We start from the raw sequence: 23,586 nt of genomic DNA, 5'->3' as shown, positions 1-23,586 counted from the left end.
GAAAACATATTTTTCATTATAACTGTTAGAATGTCTTTCAGGGCTGCATTATAAAGACTGCCTTTTGATGGTCTGGGAAATATAAACTAGAGGCAGGAAGCCAACATTTGGACCACATTCTGGGTTGTATCTATTATGTGACATGAGAATTTTAGAACTATCAGCTAGTGAGTATGACTGCTTGAGTTAGATGATTTACAAATTTAGGAGAGCAGAACTTAATGCCTTACTGCAATAATAAATATTTGAACACTTTAGAGGTAAAAAATGGTTTTGATTTTCAAAAAATGTCTAAGGATTCTGTAACCCAACTCCTATAAAGGTTGGTGTCCTTAGGGAGCTTTGAAGAATATCCAGCATAGTAGTAGTGTTTAGTCTTTTAGAACTTTTAAGAGAAAGTGAGACACACAAAAACAGGCAAGATCCTCTTGTGGCATATGCACTGGTTACCTGTGCTTACAGGGTTAGCATACCCCACCAACATCAAGACTCTTTGCACTCTTTAAGAGATCACTTTTGTATTTTTAGCACCTACAGTAAAAAAATTGAAGCTTGGGAAACTGTAAATGTTGGCAACTTGATCTAAAATTATATAAGATATAGGTGACTTTGGTGACCTCATTGGATGTAATCCCTCAGGAGAAATTACAATCTTTGGTAACTTTGATTTGTGTGCATACACATATGCATTCTAAATTGCATAATACTGATATAAGTTGAATCACACTCCAAAACTTGGAGTCTGGAAGGATAAATGAAAATAAGATGACATTTAGAGACGTATGGTATTTCCATGTGGAAACTTTTATGTTTTGGGAATATTTTGATTTGAGAAAAAAATCTGAAATACAAACATAAGATGAATTAAAGATGGCAAATGCATCTCAAAATTGGGACAGTAGATGAGACTTTCTCCCTACCAAGGAGGTAAGGAACCTTGAACAGTACCTCCCTGTTGACACCATGTTAGCTTCATAGTCAATGTTATAAATTGAGCTGTGTGGTCAACTGCTTACTTTTTCTTGCTCAGATTGGGGCTGAATCTGGCTTTCTGAACAGAAGGTAAAACAAGGTTTTCATCCACAGAGCATCTAGTTTCTCTTCGTACATTTTCAACACTGCAATCAATAGTTGCTACAGACCTGTGTGTATCTGCTCTTTAACATGCAAAGAATGTCAGCAACATAGTGACAATTGTAATGGTAAAGGTGTCTAATACTAAAAAGTTCCTGGGAAGGAGATTACATTTTCATTCAAAAACATTGCTAGACGGATGTTCAGGAGATACACAGTGGTAAGAGGCAGGTTTTCCATATCAAAAATGTGAAGAATTAATTCCTTGTGTTTTTTCCATTCTGCTTTTATGAATGTCTGTGAAAGCAGCTTCTTTCTGCATGCCTCTCATTCCAGTTCTGGCTACTTATAATTTATGACAACAAACATAATGGACCTTCTAAGCTTATAATTTCCCTTTTTACTTTTCTGTTTTCTGCATCCTGGAATTCATGAAGCTCCTCTTGGAAAAAGAATATTTGTAGTTTTTAAATTTTCTCATCTTCTTCTCTTCAGCCTAACAGTTCTAATTCTGTTCTCTGTGATATTATAGAATTGCTTTGAGCAGGACTTTGTCAGAGGAATTCTTCCCTTTACGCTACTTTTTGTGTAAACAGAAAGCAAGAATTCTAGGAAAAGAAAGTATGATTTATGCTTTAGACAGCTAAAACTGCCTACAGGAAATTAATTTATCCCCATCTACATGACAATGTCATAACACAATGTTAGAAAAGTCACCTAGAGCTTCCAAATGATTGTATTGTTTTTAGTCTCCACAAAATATTAATATCTGTTTTTCAGAAAAACCATGTCCCTACATCTGTTATTTAATTCCACACAATTTGTGCTTTGAGTAAATAATGCTGTGATGCAATAAGTTGTGAAAAAAATCAGACCATCTTCAGTTAGAGAATTAAAAATAACAAAAATCTAAAAAAAAAATATGTCTTACCTCCTTGTCTATTTAAAGTGAATAACTGCATTTCACATCACAAAAATACCAAGAAGATTAATAAATTATTCCTTTGATACATTCAAACACTATAGCAGTGTCACGGAAAAACTCATGAGAATATTAATAATTCTGTATTCAGACACTCAATTAAATCATATGCAGTAAACAAAGCATGGTGCTGAGCCCTGAACTAAGGGAGTGGAATGAGACCCTGAGCTGTTTCTCATATGCTGTTTCTCAAAGCATGAGATTTCCCAAGCAATAAAAAAACTGAGAGGCAGTCAGAAATAGTACAGTGTTTAATGAACAAATGATATATACCCTGCATTATTATCAGCATTAATTCTGACATTTCCTAAGTTTAGACTTCTTGGCTTTTAACCCTAGTCTTCTCTAATGTATTTTTGGATGTATTCTAGCAAAATGCTCTAGTGCTAAACGCTTTAGTCAGTGTAGTCCTATTGTAGTCCTACCAGGCTGCACAAAACCACGGAGACAATGCCTGTCCTTAAGATGTTTTCTGTATAAATAGGGGCAGTTTTTTGAGAGTGCTTTACATTTTTAGGGGGTTTTTAATAACAATGTTTGAGAGGTTTTTTTCTCTTGCTAAGGCTTTCCAAGTGGCATAGAATTAAGGGCAGCCAAGTGTCTCCACCAAAACAGCTTTCTAAAGGATTGGCTTACAGTGGGGTTCTCAGCCAAAGGTCAGGGTGTTACACCCTGCCCTGGTCATGTTGCTGAAAGGAAAATGAGTCTCCTCTAAATCCTAGATAGACAGGACAGGCTCCTGGCAGTGGAAGGGAAAGTTCTGGTACAAAAAAGATTGTGATTTTCTGAGCTATAAACAATTGAATCGCACATGTTTTAGTGAAGACATTTGAATGTTGCTGGAGAAATATTTTCTGTAGGATTCACAAATTCCACCTAGCCTTTACAAACAGCTCTTAGCCGAATATTTTGTGCACACAAACTGAGCAGTCTTATCCTTGCTGATTGATTTTCAAATTGATATTGACTTTCCAATTCACATTCCCCTCACTGAGTGCCTTCCATTCATCCACCTATCGTATTTCTAGCATGCTCATCTCTGTAGCCTGTCAAGGCCTTACATAAATCATCTGAGGCATAATCATGTGGCAGATACCTATGCAAATGATCATTCTGTTTGCCCGTCCCTATAATCTAGTAACTTTCAAAGGCACAAAAAATCCCTTCCTTTCTCTTGGCACTTTGCAATGCAATCTATTAATCTTGATCTATTTGCCTATTTTAACCTTCCTGTTTTCTTTACTGGGAATAAAAATCATACTTAACTGAAACAGAGCTGATGGGCATTCGAACAGTCATCACAAATACAAAGCAAAACATCATGTGTTACAATACTGAACTGCAGAGAAATACATAAGACAATGCATCTAGACTGAATTTATGTAAATCACCTTAAAATATGCTTTTGAAAAAAAAATAAAAAACACTAAGAAAACAACTTACCATTTCTATTCCAGACTTTCAGTTAATAATTTTTCCTGTAAGAATGAATTAAACTTGCAACAAAAAAATGCAATGTTATTGCAGTATTTGTGATAAATTGCTGCAAATTCAATTTCAAGAAGAAAACAAAGAAGATACCAGAAAAACATGTATAATTTTGAATATGGTGTATCTGTTACATTAGAATGACATTAAAAAATGGAATTATCCATTTCCTGGTGTGGAATAATTTTCTTGAGCATTTTCTTTTTATGAACTAAAAAGAATTAATAAATAAAAACATTCATTTGGAAAATAAAATGAGCTAGTTAAGAAAAACATCTTTGTTCTCAATATGATAGGTAACCATGAATATTTGTTATTTTCCTGTGTCTTTCAATAAATAAGTGTTATATTTTAATACAGATATTTTTCTTACAATGTCCTTCAAATGCACTTCTTTCCTTTGGAAAAAAAATAAGCATTTCCTAAAGATTCATTTTGTCAGTTTTTGACAGAATATTTACACCAAATTTTCAAATTTTAAATTTCATTTATTATGTATTTTAAATCATTTTCTTGAGCCAGTAAATACTTATGAGTATTTTCTACTACAAGGAATTTAAAAAGCATTTCAGAAAACTTTTCAGCACACTGAAAAGAACACATTTCAGTGTGCTTTTCCCAAACAGGGACAAAGACACACTTGTAAAGAAGAAAGTGTGTGGGTTTTAACTTTACCATTTAAAATTCCATCGTGTTCTCTCACCTTTATAAAAGGAGCACATCTTAAAAATAAAGTAAGCTATACCAATGATAGTTGAAGTAGTTAACACAAAATGTAATTGAAATTAAATTTACTAATCACCTAAGTTTGGGGGAAAAAAAGGTAGTAAGAAAGAAAAGAGAGAAAACACATCACATCTACATAATTATTTTCATTGCTAAATTTTCTAAAAAGAAGTAACCAAAATATCTCCAGATGTCCTGAAACTTCTTTGGTCAGAACATGAAAATCCAAAAATTCCTTCATTTTTTAAACTGTTTGTCAAGTCTGTAGTGACAGGTGGTGCTTTTTTTTTTTTTTTGCCATCAAATTACCTTTCTGTTTACCAATAGTAGAACACTTGAAGCATTGTTAAAAATTTTATTTTCCATCATAGACAGAAATATAGTCTGATATATATTTGTTGCATGGGTCCTAGAGACACAGTAAAAAGCCATTGTCTACTTAATTACCATCTGTTACAGCAACAAAATGATCACAGCTCCTCTTTGTGCTTTGCTTTCACCAAACTCTAAAAGTAGGCTGAGTCATGCTTCTGCCTCTCAGAGGGACTGGGGTGTGTGGGAGAGTGACCGTCCCTAGAAGAGAAGGACTGGTACAGGACAGACAGAGACTGCCCTAAGGAGGGTCACTCTCTGCTCTCTGCCCTGGGAATTATCCCTGGCAAAGACCAATCTGCCAATTGCCAGCACCAACAGGAGTCAATCGGAAGGAAAACCTGCCCTGTGTGGCATATCTGCTGTTTTTCTCTTCACTCACGTAACAGAAAAATCCTGACTTGGCTTTTCATCCTGAAGTGGAATTCCATTTTTTGTTGTTTCTGATAATCTTTAACAAAGAACTGGGTTAAACTCAGAAATGAACTACTGGTTCAGGAACTGAAGGATGAAAGTTTCAGACATTTCTTCTTAGAGTTGTTTCATCTGGGAAAGTTCAAACTTGCGTCTTGCTCAGCAACATGATTTTTCCGTTCCTGATTTTAGGTAGATAATTTCTCTTGTGCTTTTTTAAAGGAGGTATATAATTCTTCACAAGGGTCTTGGGTGCTATCTCAAGTGGGATGCCTTTATCCTTGAGTAAACCGCAGTTGTACGGACTAGCTGTATCAAAAACCAACAATGAATAAAGTGTTCCTATGACAGCCAAGTTTATTTATTTCTAATAAAAGTATTTATTCAACTACAGTCAGTCCTACCTGACTACCCAGTGGGACTTCTCTGAGGATGTACTTAGGGCTCTACAAGATCAGGACTCACACCTTCATGAAACGAGTGAATTGTTCTCCTGATGACACAGGACGTTTTTCAGATAATGTTTTGTTAGTTGCAAGATCAAGTATTTTTATTTCTAACTTAGTGCATTTTTAATATTTGTCACTTTCATTCCAGTTGAAGGACACTTCTTCAATGATGTTGCTAAATTTGTTGGGTAGGTGCATTTTTGGTATGTGGTATTCTTGTGTAAAGTAAATTTATCTAAATTCAATATGAATTTCTGCCATGCAGCATCACAGATACTGACAAATGATTGATTAGATCTGACAGAGGAAAATGAAGTATACTTGACATAAAGCATCTATACTGCACTGTCAATACTTTGCTGTGCAGCTGGGAAGATAATTTATCTATTTTCAACCTTCTTCATTTATTTCCCATTTACAATTATAAATAAACTTCAAACATTTCTCTTTGTTTTGCTTCACCTTTCTCTGCTCCTACTGTTGGAGCCCTACCATGCTCTGTACTGAGGTTTCTGAAATATATGTTCAGGAACACTCAGAATTTACTAACCCTGCTCAAAATTTATTCCCTTACAGAGTGAGAAATGGAAAATATTTAGTTAAGCTCCAAAATACTCAACATTTCATGAAAAAAGAAAAAAAAAAAAGAAGCCTAGCTGAAAAAAATGCAATATTTGCAAATATCCTACTTAAAGCAACAAAAATATTTGTATTATATACACTGATACATAAACATTTAACTTTGTATCAGACACCGCCCAATATTACTCCCATGGAAACAAACTCCTCAAAACAGTGCATTTGTTTAGAATTACATCCACTATTAATAAGGAATGAGTGTGTGGGCACTAGGATTGTATTTCTCTCTGAATTTCCTGAGTTTATTGCAGTAACAGTACCTCACACCTTGTTTTATTGGCAAGTTCTGTTGCAGAGCATAATTAAATCAATAAGTATATGGGCATGACACAATGTTCTGGTAAGTTTCAAGCTGAGGAAACATAAATTGACTGTAAGCTATCTGCAGAAAAAGAGAAAACTTTTCTTAAAGACACAACACTCATAGCCTAAAAAGCTATCACCGAGGTTATAGTAGGTATGGATGGCTGCATCTGTAGTGGTTAACTAGCTTCAAAAAAGACTCTAAGGTCCAGATTTCTGGCTGTAAATACTTAGAACAGAGCCATTCTCCTTTTTGCATCAAAATAAATAGGTTTAAATTTTTTAATTGTAGAGATAGTTCAATTGTAAGGCTTTTTTCCCTCTTCAATTTTTTTTTTTTTGTTTGTCTTTGTTTTTCTTTTCTTTTTTAATGCATATAATCTTTCATGAGACATTTCTTGGGCATGATACAGCAAGATTTAGATGCAGAACTGCCACTAAGCTGGTGGGAATTGCCAATTAAATCTAAGGCACAATATTGAGAGTCTATGTATCTAAGCACAGTTTCAAGTGTTTCCATATGGTGGAAAAACCTCCCTGAACCTGACTGATATTTAAATTTGTACAATATAGCACTAGGAAAATACAGATAAAACTTTGTTGCTTTATTTAGAACATCATTATTCCCAGCAGGATAACTTCCTGCTCTCTTGGGACCAGAGTTTAAGATCAAGTCTGAGCATTCAGCTTTCCTAGGTAAAAGGAGCTCATGTATAATTGATGTTGATAGCATTAAATGAAGCACTCATTGTCTCTTTTTTTACTACCTGACTTAAGAATCACGGTCTGCAAACAATGGAAAAACCAAGCAACCAATTCCCCTAGACTGTTTAATTGCTTCAAAGGAGGATGTGAATGGAAAAGCAAAGGCACTTCCAGTAGCATCAACAAATCAAATATAGGTTAGCACCAACTGGAAATAGTAATTTGACAAAATGAAGACTTTTTCACTGTAAAAGCAAAAATTCCCATGCATCCATCCAGGGAATTGGTCTCAAGAAATTCAACAGCAAGTTCAGTAGGTTCCTTCTGTAACAAGATTACTGAAATTTGCAGTTGGCTTGGATTTCTGTGAAAGCCAAAAAATGCTTATTTTTTGTTGGATAAATATTCCAGAACATCAGGTAAAGTAGCTGATAGCCCTAAAGAGAAGTAATTTTGAATTAATTTCTATTATTTACATCTTTTTAGAATTGTCAAAAAGTTTCATTTGACAGTTTTAAAAAGGAATACTGATTTTCCATTTTTTGGAAACAATTTTAGCATGAAAACCGTGGTATAAACATTCATAAAAAGTGGTGGGAAATAAAATGTTTCAGAATTATTTAAATTCTGACCAAAAAATCTTTTTTACTTTCCGATATACCTCACTTAGAAAATGTTCCAATACCCTTCTCCTTTTGCTGGGTGGAAAGTCATGTCCTTGCAATTCTATATTCAGTGACAGCAACCGAATATAAACTAAAAGCATTCTCAAAAAATATTACATTACCTTCAGATCAGCATTTCTAGTCCCTGTTAATGGTAAAAACATAAATATACATTATTAGCTGCAATCTAACTTAAGCATTATACAATATGAAACTGTGCCAAGTCCAAGAGGACTATAAGGATGAAGATTTTTTGACATATCACAGAAAAAATGAAACTGAGAAAGCCTCTTCAGGTTTCCATGTAAAAAGAATCATTAAATAGAAAATCATTAAGGAAGTTTCTTTTTTCAGCCATTCCTACTTGAATGCTAGAAGAAAATTTTCTTGTACATCTCTATATACTTCATGCATAGTGTACCAGTGTGGGAAGTAAATCTTACATTTTCTTGTACTGCAGAGAATTCCTGTTAATTACACTCAGTTCAAGTGTTAATTGAAGTACTTTAGCGCTTCATTTGTACTCTAGAGTCTCTGGCTACATCCATTTGAACTCCCTGTCTACTTAAGAGGAAGCATTGAAGCCTTCAATGAAAACTACAAGTCTAGAGGTAAGACTAGAAACAAATAGTAAAGAAAAAGAAAAAAAAAAAGAAAAGGGACAGAAAAAGGTTAAAGAAAGACTTAAAAAAATTGGAAAAAAAAGCACCCTGGTCTCTTTAGTTTTTGAAAACTTTGGAATCTGTCAGTCACTAGAAAGTTAAACTTCAAAATCTGACCATGAAATATCGAAGCAGCAAAGTTACCACTCAAATACCGCAACAAAATTATTGTATTCTCAGCTATAATTAATATACTTTCAATTAGATTAAAAGAAATAGATGGAAAAATGTAAAATGTTTTGAGAAAACGTTTTCAAACCACCTCTTCTTCCAATTATACCAATAGATTTAATAAATAATAAATTTTATGTGCCTGTTCTTAGACTACAGCTACAAACACACTGCTACTACTGAAGGACAGCAGTAAGAAATGTGAGCCAAGACTCCCTATACTTCCAGTGGTGCCACTTATAATACGAAGCAAAAGATATTAAAAATGCAACTATATCAGAAGTTCAGAAAATCAGTTTTATTTAAATGTAAATTAAAAAACTCTTCTTTCCTCCAATCTAACAGAATTGCAAAGTCCACTGATTTTAATTAAGATGGGAAAACTGTTTTGATAAAAGAAGAAATGACCCTAACATGTGCCCAAAACTTCAAATGAAACTACATATGAAGTGAATAGAAGAGAAAAATTATAGCTAAAGTTAACTTTTCCTCTATGCTGTTTTTTATAATTTTTCTCTTTCTTTCCTTCTTTCCTGTTTTTTTCTTTTGGTATTTATGAAGTGGAAAGCCCAAACTTCTCTAAATCTCTTTCTATGTGTATGATTACAGAAAGTATAAGTATACAAAACCATAGAAAGATTAATTGTAGATAAAACAATTGATTGACTCTTGAATAAAGATTTCATTCAAAATCACACTTAGTACATACAAAAACAAAACCCCAAAGACACTCCTTATTGTAATCCAGCCATTTTTGTTTAAGAGCTCTAAATAATCAAGAAGATGAAGAGCTACCCCTAAGAGTTGGAAAGCAACCTCAAAGTGCTCAGAATATAAGCAAAGTTGGGTAAACAAAGTTTTCCCAGGAATAGCTGAATACAGCCAAGGCTTCAGCAGTCAGATTTCTTGATTACCAAGCTCTTGATGCATGCTCTGGATGCCATGGCAATCTAGACTGTGGACATCGTTGCTGCTGTTCCTCAGATTTTTCAAATTCTCTGTGAAAGTTTTGCTTTAACTTTCTTGGGTTATGATTTTTTCTTTTTTTGCTCAGAAAACCAGCCCATAACAGAATATAGCGACTTAAAATACTTTTGAGGATAATGGCCACAGACACAATGGCATTCTGCCTATGCAGGTGATGACTCAAATAAGAATACAAACATTTCCTTTCTTTTGTAAACACTTCATATCAACACATGTGCATGTTATAGTAGAAGAGTTAAAACCTTATTTTTGAGAATATATGGAAGAGCAAACTATTTTTTAAATGAGTCAATCATTAGAAAGAGGCCTGCATGTGAAAGACACATATAGCTGCATAATTTGGAATGACGGTGGATAATATTCTCTGCATATCACGAGGAGGAGAAACATAGATCTTACTTTCCTAATATATTTATAAGTAATGAAATTGTAGAAGCATGAATTATCAGGGATGAATTAAAGTACAAAGGTCTGACTGAAAATATACACACTGGTATAGATTGTACTTGAATGTATTGTGGTGTTACTTCCTGGAAATTGATTTAATGATCCATTTTCATAAGACCCAAAACAAGTATCAGATAACTACCTACTTTAGCAAATGGCTACAGGTATCCAATATTTCACTAATGGTAGCTGCAGTATAATGCAACTCATGTTGTATATAAATCTATTAAAATGCTAATTGCTTCATCAGGCTATTACTAGCACTAGTTGCCTCTGTCAATACAATATTAGCATCTCTATTTGAGTCTTAGAATTAGAGGGTCAATTATAATACCCTTAAGATCCATCAAAGGTAATTGAATGAGGTATTTAATTGACACGTATTCTGAAGAACAAAAATATTTACTGGGATTCTGGTTTTTAGGAATCTGTTTCCTTTGGATTGAACTTTGCCCTTTTGGTCTCTAAAGGTGTTTCTCCGGGAAAGCCTTGTGGAGAATAGGAATGTAATACAGTCTTCCACAGTGCCTGCTTATTCTCCAGGACTCAGTGATGTGTATCTAAATCTCTCTAACACTCATTCTGTACAGTCACTGATGTATTTGCAGTTCTGTACAGCAGCTGCTGACACATAACCAGTTATTTCACAATGAAACCTATAATAACTCTTTCTTTCCAAGTGAAATTTTGTCAAAACTGGCACCTAGATACTGTGATTGCTGTGATACAAACATCTGAGAGAGGGAAAACTAGCCTAAGCCCTAGACTCATTCTTCTCTAGAAGTATGTGTGCAAAAACATAAATGTCTAAAGTCATGGTGGTTTCTTGCATATTTTAATTTTTCTTCTTAAATCCTGATCAGTGTTACATTTACATCATTTCACAGTTCAGTCTTTTCTGGTCTAATACCAAATGACTTTTCTCTAAAAAACAGGGTAAGTAGACTACGGTTATATTTTTTAACCTCATCAAGAAAGTGTAATGTAAACACAAATGTTGGCTAAAAGCATATGCTGAACTTCAGTGAAATAACTGCATTCTCCTGTTATTGCAACTCTTCTGCAGTTTATTATGCTCAGTGATTTTGTCCTGTCTGAAATATATGTATAATTTGTGCACATGCATCTTCAAAGCAGAAGTGTAACCTGTGGCTGCACATTTCGAAGAGATGGATCTGTTACAGAACAGAGGTTCATACAGAGTATTTTAAGCATACAGGAACATACCTGTTCTACCAAATAAGTACTCTTTTTGACTTTAACTTTGCCCCAAATGCAGGTTTATATACATTCTCTTTGGTGAGAATGCAACCAAACCCATGATTCTAATAAAGAAACATATAAAACTGGGAAGCATAAACTACAGTGGAAGCTTTTAAACTGGAAACACAACAAAAAGATCTTAAAGGCCTCAAAACTTCTGTTACCAGATAGTGGGAAACAGATAAATTATGATAACTGACTTCCCATCTCTGAAATTTGCAAACTCAGTAATGTGGCTTGCTTCTGGGCAACAAAATGCTATTGCCTTGGAGTAGTTCTCAACCAGAAGTTCTGTGATAAGAAATGTTCTAGTTCATAGGAAGTACTGAGGGTTGAAAAACACAGGCTATACAAAACATTTGGGAGCACAGATATTTTCTCTGCATGAATGTTTCCTTTGCTTATATGTTCTCCATCACTTACTCAATTCCTGTGATGCTGGCCAAGTTCAGAAGGGCTAAACATTGCCCAAGTCTCAACATGTAGTTATCCTCATGCCTGCACAGCTCTACAGAGCTATTTAAAGACATCTGCAGCTTTTAATCCTTTTTCTCTAGTCCTGGTCATTTACATTCCTTGAGGATTTTTCAGTCCATTAAATATGACCTTTCAACGTTCTGTTGGAGTTTTATAATACAGTTAATGCATGACTTTGTCCTCAGGGACAAAGTGTACGGAAGTAGCCCATGTGCTACCCAAAACAATGGTTTTATCCTCCTCTAACTGGAAAGATTTTAAAATGTGGCTCAGTAACTAAAGGTACTATGACTGTTTCAAGAAGCTTTGTAGTCACACAGAACTCAATACCAAATCTGAGGCTCAAGCAGAGCATTTTCCTCTCAACAGTTGTTTATAGGTACATCCTCACTTTGTACTTCTACTACCATGGATAATCTTTCTCATTCTAATATCAGTAAGAAGGAATTAAAAATAATAAGACTAATTATAACAGTCAATATATCAATAAATGTATGTTAAATACCAGGTTATATCTGTAGTATTTGAGGAACTGGAAGGAATGCTTATGGCTTGGCACAGAGCTAACAGCAAGAGATGCTGAAAGTACTAAAACTCACAGGGAAATGTTGTTTATACTTCACTGCCTGCTTGGCTGGTGTAGTTTTTGGAAATGCTTGTTTAAGATAAAGGTGTCTACAAACCCTTTGTGTAAGGACTGTGTTGACTTATTCAGCCCACTTATATGGATGATAATTTTCCACAAAATGAAAACATAAGTCATCCATGACTGTACTTGATTCTAAATTTTTGAAATTTTTCACAGGGTAGGACAATCTTTTGAAATCTTCCACATAGTATGGCAATCTTTCCTTTCAGAATCTGACATCAAAGACCCTGAAGTTTCAGAAGTCTCCCTAATTTGCAAGACAGAAGGTCAAAAGCAAACAGACAACAGTTTCTCCTAGAAAAGAACAAAACTTAGTTGTTTCTATCTTCTGTGTCCAGTGTAATTTATCAAGTTAAAAAAATAGTCCTTGATTTAAGGCCCTGGACAATATCTGTGAAATGCAGCCTGTAGGCTAAGCAGGAGAACATCTGTCTCTCAGGAAAGCAGGGCAGGATGCTAACTGCAAAGTGCAAGTTGTACTCAGTGTACCTTCAGCTGGGTGCATTGTGCCAGCAGCAAACTCCTGGGAGCTGGAACAGTGCATAAGTCAACTGACTTTTTTTTTTCTTCTTTTTTAATCTTGCTGTCTCCTACTGTACTTCTATGCATAATAATCATTCCTTAAGCTCTTGGCTCTGCCTGACAGCAGTGGCTGCATGGCTCACAGATGGCTCATGGAGACTTCAGCCCCCTGTTTCTGTTGACTCTTACAGGCACTGAGAGTTTTGTATGCGACTAAGCAAATCTAAAAGTAACTTTCTTTATATAAGGTTTTGTCAAAGATATTAATTCATTTCTGAGCTGCTGCAGAATGTTTTCCCAGCTAGCTCAATTGGGAACATCTAGGAGAGCAAATCTTTCCAGTAGCATGATGATACTTACTCTGCAGAAAGGAGAAATGCTGACTCTGTGAGTGGTTGGATTGGCAACAGTTGTCCAATAAGCATAGTTCAGCAGTCCATCCTCTAATGCCAGGTCTGTAACTAGAACAGTTCATGCCAGAGTAATGTATTGACTAGGTCAGGACATTCTTTTCCTTTGCACAAAAAGAACTACAAAAACATTATTTCCAGTAGGCAGAAAGCAACCTGATTTAATGGTTGTGCATGTCTACAATATGCTGTTGCTACTGAGAGCAAAATGGATAAGGTAGAACTGCATGTCTGAAAGATGCCCTGATGTTTCAGTGGGTCCCAGTAGGCAGAGTATGATCTACATGTGGTGTTGTATGAAGCTTGTAAATGTTTCCGAAACATCATGCTGGTGATGCGTCTGGTTTCTGAATGAACAAACAAGCAGAAATTCAATATGGATGTAGAGTCAAGTACTTATTAATAACCATAGTTATCTCAAATATGAAAGGGCAGCTGCAAATGTTGTTGTTAAGGAGTTGCCTGTTTTTATCCATTAAAGAAGCAAATCTCTTTCCTGTGCCATTTGTTACATGAGTCACATTGTGTCTGGTTAGATCAGCCTGTGTTGTATCAAAAATGCACACTGTGTGTGCTGACAAAGCCCAAAGCAATACAGTACAGGATACATTTCCAGCCTAATAAGTGGGAAGCTACAGCTGTGTCTTCTACCAACAATGACACGCATTGTATTTGCTTTCCAACATGCAGCTTTTCACTGTGGGCTAAATGTGCTGCAGGCAGAAGTTACCTGAGTAGAATGCAATAGGCCTTGAAAACAAGCATGCACACAACCCTACTGTAATGTGGTCAGGAGAAATGACATATCCTCATTGTACTCAGTATTGGTATAATTATTATAGGTGCTCAATATACTATTTTGTCACAGTGATCCTGATGTAGCCATTACATTATTGCAAGCTCTCTGATATAGGAAGATACAAGGTTTAAGAGCTGGAATTCTCACATACTAGATAACATTGTAAATCCTCCTCCAAAAATAATTATTGGTTAATAGGATTGAAGGGGGACGTAGTTCAGTGAACTCCAGGCACAAAATGTGGTTTATTCCCACCTGTTTATACATGTGTTCTCCCCCTATCTATCCCACAAGTCTTTTTTCCCTCTTAATAATTTCAACATTCTCTGTGCTTGTTACTTAAATGCTTTCCCTCTCATTTCTTAATTTTACTTAATGTGTCACCAATCTCATAATATTCCATCTTTACAAAGAATAATGGAATACAGAATTTAATGGAATACAGAACTGAAAAGTTCTTAACTACTCCTTTTTTTCCTAGACTTGAGTAGGCAATAGTGGTACTGTAATTCTTGCTTATCTATTAAATGTTTAGCTATTACTAAGGAAGAAAGTGAACTTAAAATCCCACAATATGAGTTTCATCTAAGTCATCATCTTCCTTTTATTTCCTTCTTCCTTTTATTTCCTTCTTACTTCTTTTCTTATTTCTCTCCTACATTTTGACTGCAGGCTCTTTGGGAAAGGAACTCTATTTTTATTCCTTTTAGTTACATCTAGCATATGTATGCTGTGTCTAATAAGTAATGTCAAACAGCTCTTGTCTTACTACTGCCATTCTAGTTGTCTTCCAAACCATAGGTCTCACACACAGGTTTCTGAGGTCAGAAGCACTAAAAGACACTCACATACAGGCATAGCGTAATTAGAGCATGCATGTAGGAAGGAGCTGCCAGGACCTTGCAACACTTCTGCAGAATCTGGTGAAAGATGGGGATAGCCCTGAATGATGGCAAAGCAAACTGTGAACTGCAGCACACATATGCCTATAAGAAAACACACGGAGATGCAATCAGCTTCTTTTGCTGCTCTTGTGATCAATGGATTCTTATCATTACTTTAGAAAGCAGCCCTCTAGATGGCTCTTCCCAAAGGAAATCCAATAATAAGTGTTGTTTAGGAAGACAATTTTTGTCCAGAATTATTTTGTGTGGTATAAAGTTCCAAACTTTTCTAGTATATTTTCAGACAGTTTCTGAAAGATTTGGGTTTTTCATCATCAGGATATCTTCTACCTATAAAGGAGAAATTTCAGCACATGAAAGAGTGAAACTGGCCATTCATATGAATTTGCTAACATTATGCTAATCAGCAAGTAAAAACAACATAATCCCTTGATCCATATTAAACAAGTGTTCTCAGCAAACAAAGCCTTTTCATCTCAGAAAATGGACACATTTTTCAGGCTTACTGTGTACAAATGTCCATTCCTGATCTTCATGAAAAGCAATATTTTTTTTAGTAAGCACTTCTTATTTGCTATTAAAACATTATTTTGTTTAAAAATATTTCAATTTAATTTTAAAAATAGGACAATCCTTTCAACATGTTGCATTTGGAAAATTTTGTCATCATATCAGTGTCTGTAAGACTATCTGTTTCCTTTCAAAGGGGAAAAAATTCCTGTATGTATATTTATGACTGTATTTGAACATGTTTTGTGAAATTTCTTTACATGAATGCTTAATTCTTCCTGGATTATGCAGACCAGTAGTTAGAAAAGAAATCAGATTTTAAGAGGCTGTAACACTTGTGCTAAGTTTCATTAGAACACCTGCACTGTCTGTGAAGAAGAGTGGTCAATAAAATCAATGACTTCTATCTTTAAATAAAATAGAAAGGTAAAATGAATTCGTGATGTACCAGATAAAGGTCATGTGTTAGCAACATTCAATATTTTAAAACCATAGAACAAGAGGAGAAAGTCAGTCTCAGAAAAATCATGACCTGTTTCTTCTTCTATTCCATGGCTTCGTTTCTCTGCTTTTACTGACCTTGATGTTATTTTTTGTTTTGTTACATGCAGTTTGCTGTGTTCGAGGAGGCTTCTGCACAGCATCACAATTGTGCAAGATTTGTAGATGCCATTTTTCTGTCTCTAAAAGACAAACATACACTTGCTTGTGATACTGAGGCTTATTTGTTTTCAATAACTCTGCTTTGCACTCAAAACCAGAGTCTATAAAACAAGTTAGTTTGAGGAAGAAGAATTGAGAAGGAAAGAAGGAAATATGAGCCTGTATAATTTTTGTCCAAATACTTGTTCTTCTTTTGTACAAGAGGCTTTTTTCACAAGTGGAAAGTAGTGTGATCCAATCTGCAAGATTAATACAGCAAATTTATTTTTATTTAAGTGGCAAGAGAGAACAACCTTTGGATCAGCAGATACTGCAGGAACAACAAAGTATTACCTTCTACCCACCAGAGCTCCCTGTGGGTGGTGCAGAAACCAGTGTGTTTGGCAGCTGCTGCTTGTGAGAAGGGAGGGAGCACTATTGAGTGAAGACAGGTATAGCAGTCCCAAGCCCCAGGTGTAACCTCATTTACTGTTTTGCTTGGATCACCCATGCTTTGGAGGCATGACACCAATTTCTCACAGTGCAAGACAAATACAATCATTGTTGTAATAGCTCAGTGCACAGTGAAATCCAATTAATCTATGCATTTGGAAAACTAGTAGAGAAGGAAATGTCTTCTTAACCCTCAGTGGAAAGTTAACCTAAAACAGTACCTACATATACTGGCACAAAGAAGAAAGTTTCCAATAACATAAAATCTGAGGTCTTGCAAAGCAAAGACTTATTTTTAATTATAAGGCAGCCGTCCCTGGCCAAATTAATTGGAGCATCAAAGTTAGTCAACTACATCAAGGCATAAAGTATCTTGGTTTCACTCGTAACTTATGTTCTGCCAAGATATCACAGTATAAAATGCATAGACTTTTGTTTGTGATTACATTGCCTTAGTATTGTACAGTGTTGTCTTCTGGGAATTTTTTCAAGAGGTAGTTACTATGAACAGTAGTCCATACTGGAGTATATTAGGGACATGGTTTAGTGGTGGACTTGGAAGTGCCAAGAGTTGAACTCCATGATCTTAGAGGTCGTTTCTAATCTAAATGATTCTATGATCCAATATTGCACAAAACTGCTAAGCTGTTAGGCGTGAAGAGCCAACTGGTAGTTATGAAATTAAAGTGCTCTCCAGGTCAATTTTTTTGGCAGATAAATATATGTAAATCACTTTTATTTGAAGTTATAGAATCACAAGATCACAGAATCATCCAAGCTGGAAGTGACCTTGAGCAATCTCTACTTCAATCTCCTACTCAACACAGGGTCAGCTGCGCAGGTAGCTCAGGATTTCATCCAGTTAGATTTTGAACACCACTGAGGGTGGGAAATACAAAATCTGTTCCACTGCTTGACTGCTGTCATAATGAAAAAAGGGTTTTCTGACATCCAGTCAAGCCTGTTTTTTCAACTCCAGTCTGTTGTCTCTTATCCTCCAACCAAGCCCCGCTGTAAAGGGCTCAACACTGTCTTCTTGTTGAACCTCCCTCCCAAGCCCTTCCCACATGCTGAGGATTGCTCTAAATTCCTTCTGAAACTGTCTCTGCCCCAGATTGAACCACCTCTGGTGCCTCAGCCCCTCCTTGACTGCTGTATGCTCCATCCCCAACCAACTTGGTGAACCTTGCTTTAGTTTACCAATGTCTTTCCTTTACCTAAAACTGGACCAGTCTTCCAGATGCAGTTTAACTGTGCTAATTGGAAAGAGATGTAATAGAAAACAAAAATTTGCCAGGCTGTGGTTACAAGCACTGTGCCAAGGCTATCTCTATTTCTGACTGGTCAGCATGCAGATAAGATTATTAAGTGAAAAAAATTTTGGCTCAATTTCTAAAACTGATACTTTCACTTTTAAAACATCTACTTCCATAATTTTTCTGGAGAATCAAGTGCTTCACTTTTGCTTTCCTAAAAGTACAGATTCTGAAAACAATTTTGTAAAAAATAACAAATGAAAAATTAAGCTCTACAATAGTGCCATAACTGAGAGGGAAACAAAGCATCATTGTTGCTATTCAGAGAGAACAGATCATGCTGAAGGTGTAGGGTGTTTCCCTGGTAATACAAACACTCAAGATTTGTTCTTTCTTTCTACAAGACCCACCCAATCCTTGGAAGCACATCTACAAATACTGTTTTAATAAACCTTTGTTCCTGAACAACTGTGCCATTATATAATCTCTTCAGTTAAAAAGAAAAAGTAATATGACCTAAAATATGAACACTCTCAAGTTTATATGAATATATGATATTTATATAACAAGAAGTTAGACAAGCACTTAGTTTAGATGCTGATTTTTTTGTGAAGCAGCCTCCTGCACTTTGGAGCACAGGCACACACAGATATTACAGCTTTCTGGAAAAATTATACAATTCACAAAATTGCTGCAGATCTCTAAGTACTATAAATATCCCTATCTAGTGATTAAATTTGATTCTAAAATTTTAGTACCACACTGCAGACAATAAATGAGGAAAGACTTCTAGTTATGAAAAAAATAAGAAATTCTCTGACTTGTGGGTGTGTAATAATTTTTGGTGGGGAGTGTCTAGTTATTGAACAGAGGACAAAAGTTCTTACACAAAACTCTTTTTTGTGCTAAAAAAGGCTGCAACAATTCGCTAGTTTCAACAGCTTTCTTTCACACTTGGTCTTAAAACAACTGAGAGCATTTCTCCAGCTTTAAAATTTGATTCAAAATTTAATTTATGATTAAGGAAACTAAAGTATTTTGGTGCTCATATTCCACTTTTTCACTTACAAATTCATCTCAATTATCATTTGATACAATCTAAATAATATTCTATAGAGATTCATCTTCTGAGTTTGTAGTAAGACACGCTTATTTTAAAAATTAGCTATATTTAAAAACAGTAGAGCACATCATACTCAGACACCTTGACAGAAAAAAGGGTTAATTTGGTCAGCTTTAAAATATATGTGTGCTTGTGTTTTTCAGGCAGTTTTGTCACACCACAACTAAATAAGAATTTAATTTCTTATTAAACATATGAAATGTGACAAACAAAACATCAATGAACAATAACAACAAATGGTGACAAATGAAAAATGACAGCCTCCTCCAGAAGCTTCCTCCAAACTGATTTCCCAAGAAAATCTGTATCTAACTACTCTTTGAACACTCCTTGTTTATGGAGTGTTTATGATATGTTGTACTTATGATTGGAAACAATTGCCTCCAGGAGGTACCGAATAACAGAATGCAAGTTTTTCATTGTCCTTGGCCTTAAGTCATTCTCCTTCTCCACACGTGGCAACACACCTTACTCGGGATGTTGCCAAAGATTAAGGTGACATCTTGATAATGAAGGTGATTATTGGCCTAACAGTTTGGGCAACACATGTGTGTAGAACAGCAGGAGAGGGGCCACAGCTAAAGGCTTCTTTTTATAGCTTTTTACAGATAAAGATCTCATGCAGATAAAGGATTCATATTGCAGAAGGACTCGTCTATTAGTCAAACTTCTGATTCAAATGTCTGCAATCTACTTATGGTTTCTCTGTAAAATGACGGTGACCCTCTGAGAGTGCATCATGCAGAGAGTAAAATAGATGTCATTGACTGCTTGTGCACAAGTAACAATGCTGGAGAACCCTAGGACTGCCTCACCAGTCCAAGCAATAGAGCAGCCCAAGGTAGTTTTGGCCTGAGTGAGCTGCCACTCACCTAAACTACTCCTGGGCACATTTGGAAGTGAGCATGGGCCAGCAACTGCTCCCAGCAGGCACCTGACTTGGGAGCTGCAAGAGTTTTCAATGGTTTGGGCATGGGCTGTTCCCTGACAGCTGGTCCCTGTGGATGAGATGGTGGTCCTGGGAATATTTGATGGACTAGTACAAGTTTCACCTCTACTGCTCTGCCTATGCAGTAGTTACAGGTCAGCATGCCCTGCTCCAAAATTGGGGAGCACAGGTCTGCCTTTCACAAAAGCTTTGTAATGTGAGGTCAGCCCTGCCATGATACAGCCATGGCTTTGGGTTGTTTCCTAGAATGTTCAGGATACCTACAGGACTGTTTTTGTCATGCCATGTGTAAAGCTTATCAGATCCCCTCCCAGGCAGCAGGATCACCTGTAAAATATTTAGGTATGTTTAATAATTACCAAAACTAAAATCAGAGATATGCTTTTCTTATGCCATGTCTGATGGCTTTCCTAAACTCTGACCCTTTAGGAGCTATTAGTTTCTCTACAGAAACATATGCTTTGAATTTGTGCTAGTGTGTGTTCAAGCGATTTACTGTAGACTGATTAGATAATTTAATTGACACAATTAGCAGCAATATTTGTGGAAACTGCACATAATGCCTCACTTCTTGTGTCCTTGTTTTTGTCATGCCAATTATCCTCTGCTTTTCTAATCAAATAATTTTATAGGAGACTCAGAATGAGATACAGAGTGTGACATGAGACTTTTTCTTTATCATTAAAGATGAAAATTCAACTCCTTTCTTTTCAAGGAGGCATTTTGAGACTAATCATTCTTTCTTATGCAAATCATTTACTACACCATCCTGGCACATAGAACCGCTTGTGAGTCTTTTTGGTTTAAAGACAATGCCTAGTGTTCATCAGAAAAGGAGGTGCTGATAGTGCTGAATAGAGAGAACAATAGTGCAGCAGGTACTCTGGAAGATTCCTCACTGGGCTCTGCTGATAGAGTTGAAGTTTGACCCGCAGTGCCCTCTGCTATTTTATTGTCTCTGGATGCCAATTAAGTTCATCACTAAAACTGCAGCAACCTGTTCACCACAGTTTGATATCTCTGCTGAACAAACCATCTTGTTCCCATGCAGTAGTTAATGAATGAGTGGACCAATATTCACCTGTTCAGCACACAAAAAAAAAAAATATTTTGAAATCAGGTAGCTGTATCTTTTATAAACAAAGACCATTTGTTCTACAGATGGAAACTCATACATCTGCTTAAACTGATGTGACAGTCAGAACTGATGCTATCCCAAAATATATGTGCACTGAACAGGTTTCTTAGGATAGAAATAGACATCTTGACGCAGGAGCAGCCCAGCTTTTGTGGGTAAGTTGGTACTTGTTGCTGTTGTATGTGGTTTTCAGAGATCTCCTCTGCAATAAGCTTACACATTTGGCAATGGCACTGGGAGTGGTGAGCATAACACACGGCTGGTCATGTGATAATTCAAGCATTGATGTATTTGGAAAACACAATGAGAGGAAAGGTGTTGTATATCTACTCATGATGTTTCTGTAATGCACATGTGTACTCCAGATCATGAGGCAAGGGTATGACAAATTGCTGGGGAGAAATTACAGCATGAGACACTGACATGGTCCCATCCCAGACTCTGTGGCTAGCACTCCCTGTAAGATTAGGCATCTCTGTTTTGAGTTGATTCTCATAAAGAAGCAGAGCACTGAATACACAATAGACAAATTCTTCCCTTACCACAAAGATTTTATTCTTATGGGAAAATAGTTGACATGATGAAACTAAATCCATCTTATTTTGTATTAGCGATTTTGTAACACAACACTAACTCATAGTGTGTACTACATAACACAACTGTAAAATAGCAATTAGAAATTCTATAACACCCTTCAAGCAAAAGAACTAAAATATTTTAGTTTTGTTTAAAAGTAACCAAATTTCTTTTATGTCCACGAGTTTTCTTTTCAACATCTGGACCTCAATTAAGAAGAAAAAATAATGTGTTTATAAGTCTGCAGAGTTTTCTCTATGTTTTTTTTCTGTGCTGCTGCAGTACTTTTCAGTTGTAGCAGCTATTTTATGAACTCATGAGCTAAGCAGTTCCAAATTGGAAATGTACCAACCACTCCTACTATTCAACAAAATGTTTTCAAGAGCAGTTAAAAATACCAAGGAAAAAAAATATTCAACCCTCATTCTACATCAGATTCCAGCTTAGTAGTAACAAAAATAATCCTTTTGGGATCTAAGTTGTCAAATAATAAGTTTAGCATTCTAAATCCACAGTCAGCTCTTGCTTACACTGAGAATTTCTGAGAAAGAAATTCTGATGGCTCTCCTATCCTGGTATTGTCATTTGTGAGGGAGCACAGGTAGGCAAGAGTCCACTATTCACATCTAGAGTTAAAACTTTCTCCTTTCTATGCATCTTGATCTGGTGGTAAAACCAGATTTGTTGGAAGGACTCTAGTCCTCAACATAGTTAATTTTCAAGCATTTTTGACTAAACTAGTCCAAGCAGCTAACTAACTTTTTATGATTTCCGGATCAAACACAAGGACAACAATTTTTAGATGAAGTCTCCAGGTATTGCTGGAGATTGAAGACTGTAATGACACTGGTGAAAGTGATCTTTCCCATACCTGACCAAATCTTTTGGCAATGAAGTTTTTTTGCTGTGATGTTACTGGTTGTTTGATGGTGAAACACAAAAATTAAATCAATTTGGTAGCCTCTTAGAGAAAGCATGCAGGTCTGCACTGGTCTTCAGTTTGATTTTCTCTGAGACAGTTCATACCTGCATAGTAAGAAGTACCTGAGAAATAAAGATGGTGGGAGTTACTATTTTAACACTCTTTTAACTCTTCCAAAGCTGTCTCCACCTGAGGGTTTGAATTATGTGTCTAATATTAACACACCTTTTCAGGCCCACAGCATTTTTGTGCTGTGATGACCTTAGCACATCTACCCACATCCCAGAGAGAATGGCATTATAGATGCCAGAACTATGTTGTACCTTTCCCTCTTGTCTGAAACTTATTCAACACTCTGAAATTCACAGCAGCATCTATATGCTAATGTAGTTGGTGTCCTACTTAAATTCATTAACTGTAATAAACAACAAATTTATAGCCCTAGGTCCAATAGAGGACTTCAGCATCTCTAAAGAGAAAGTCAGCAATGTCTTTCAGGCACTGCTATCCAATTTGGTATCCACAAGGATTTCAGCAGTATACAGTACAATGTGATCTCTCCCAAAATTACCAGGTAACACTGAAAAACACTGAGCCAGGGAAATCTCAGCTCTCATGCTTCCTTTGAACAAAGGAAACCCGAGTCCATTAAATGTTTGTTTTCATGTTCTCTTGGAAGAACAGAGTTCACTGCATTGTTTTTAGAAGCCAGATGATTTATAAGATTTGTTCCCACCTTTTAGAGAGCAGTTTAGTTGTCAGAGAATTCACCTGGAAACTCAGAGACCTGCTCAGACTAAGGTAACAAAAAGTCTGGAAAGGGTGCTGAGGTTTTCCTCATTAAAATTCCCTAAGCTGTAGGCTGATCCCTACTAGTTCTGTGTAGAAAGGGGATTAAATGCAAAACT

The sequence above is a fragment of the Passer domesticus genome, chromosome 3, assembly GCF_036417665.1.
Source record: "Passer domesticus isolate bPasDom1 chromosome 3, bPasDom1.hap1, whole genome shotgun sequence".
Classification (NCBI taxonomy): Eukaryota; Metazoa; Chordata; class Aves; order Passeriformes; family Passeridae; genus Passer; species Passer domesticus.
This window is presented reverse-complemented; position numbering follows the sequence as displayed.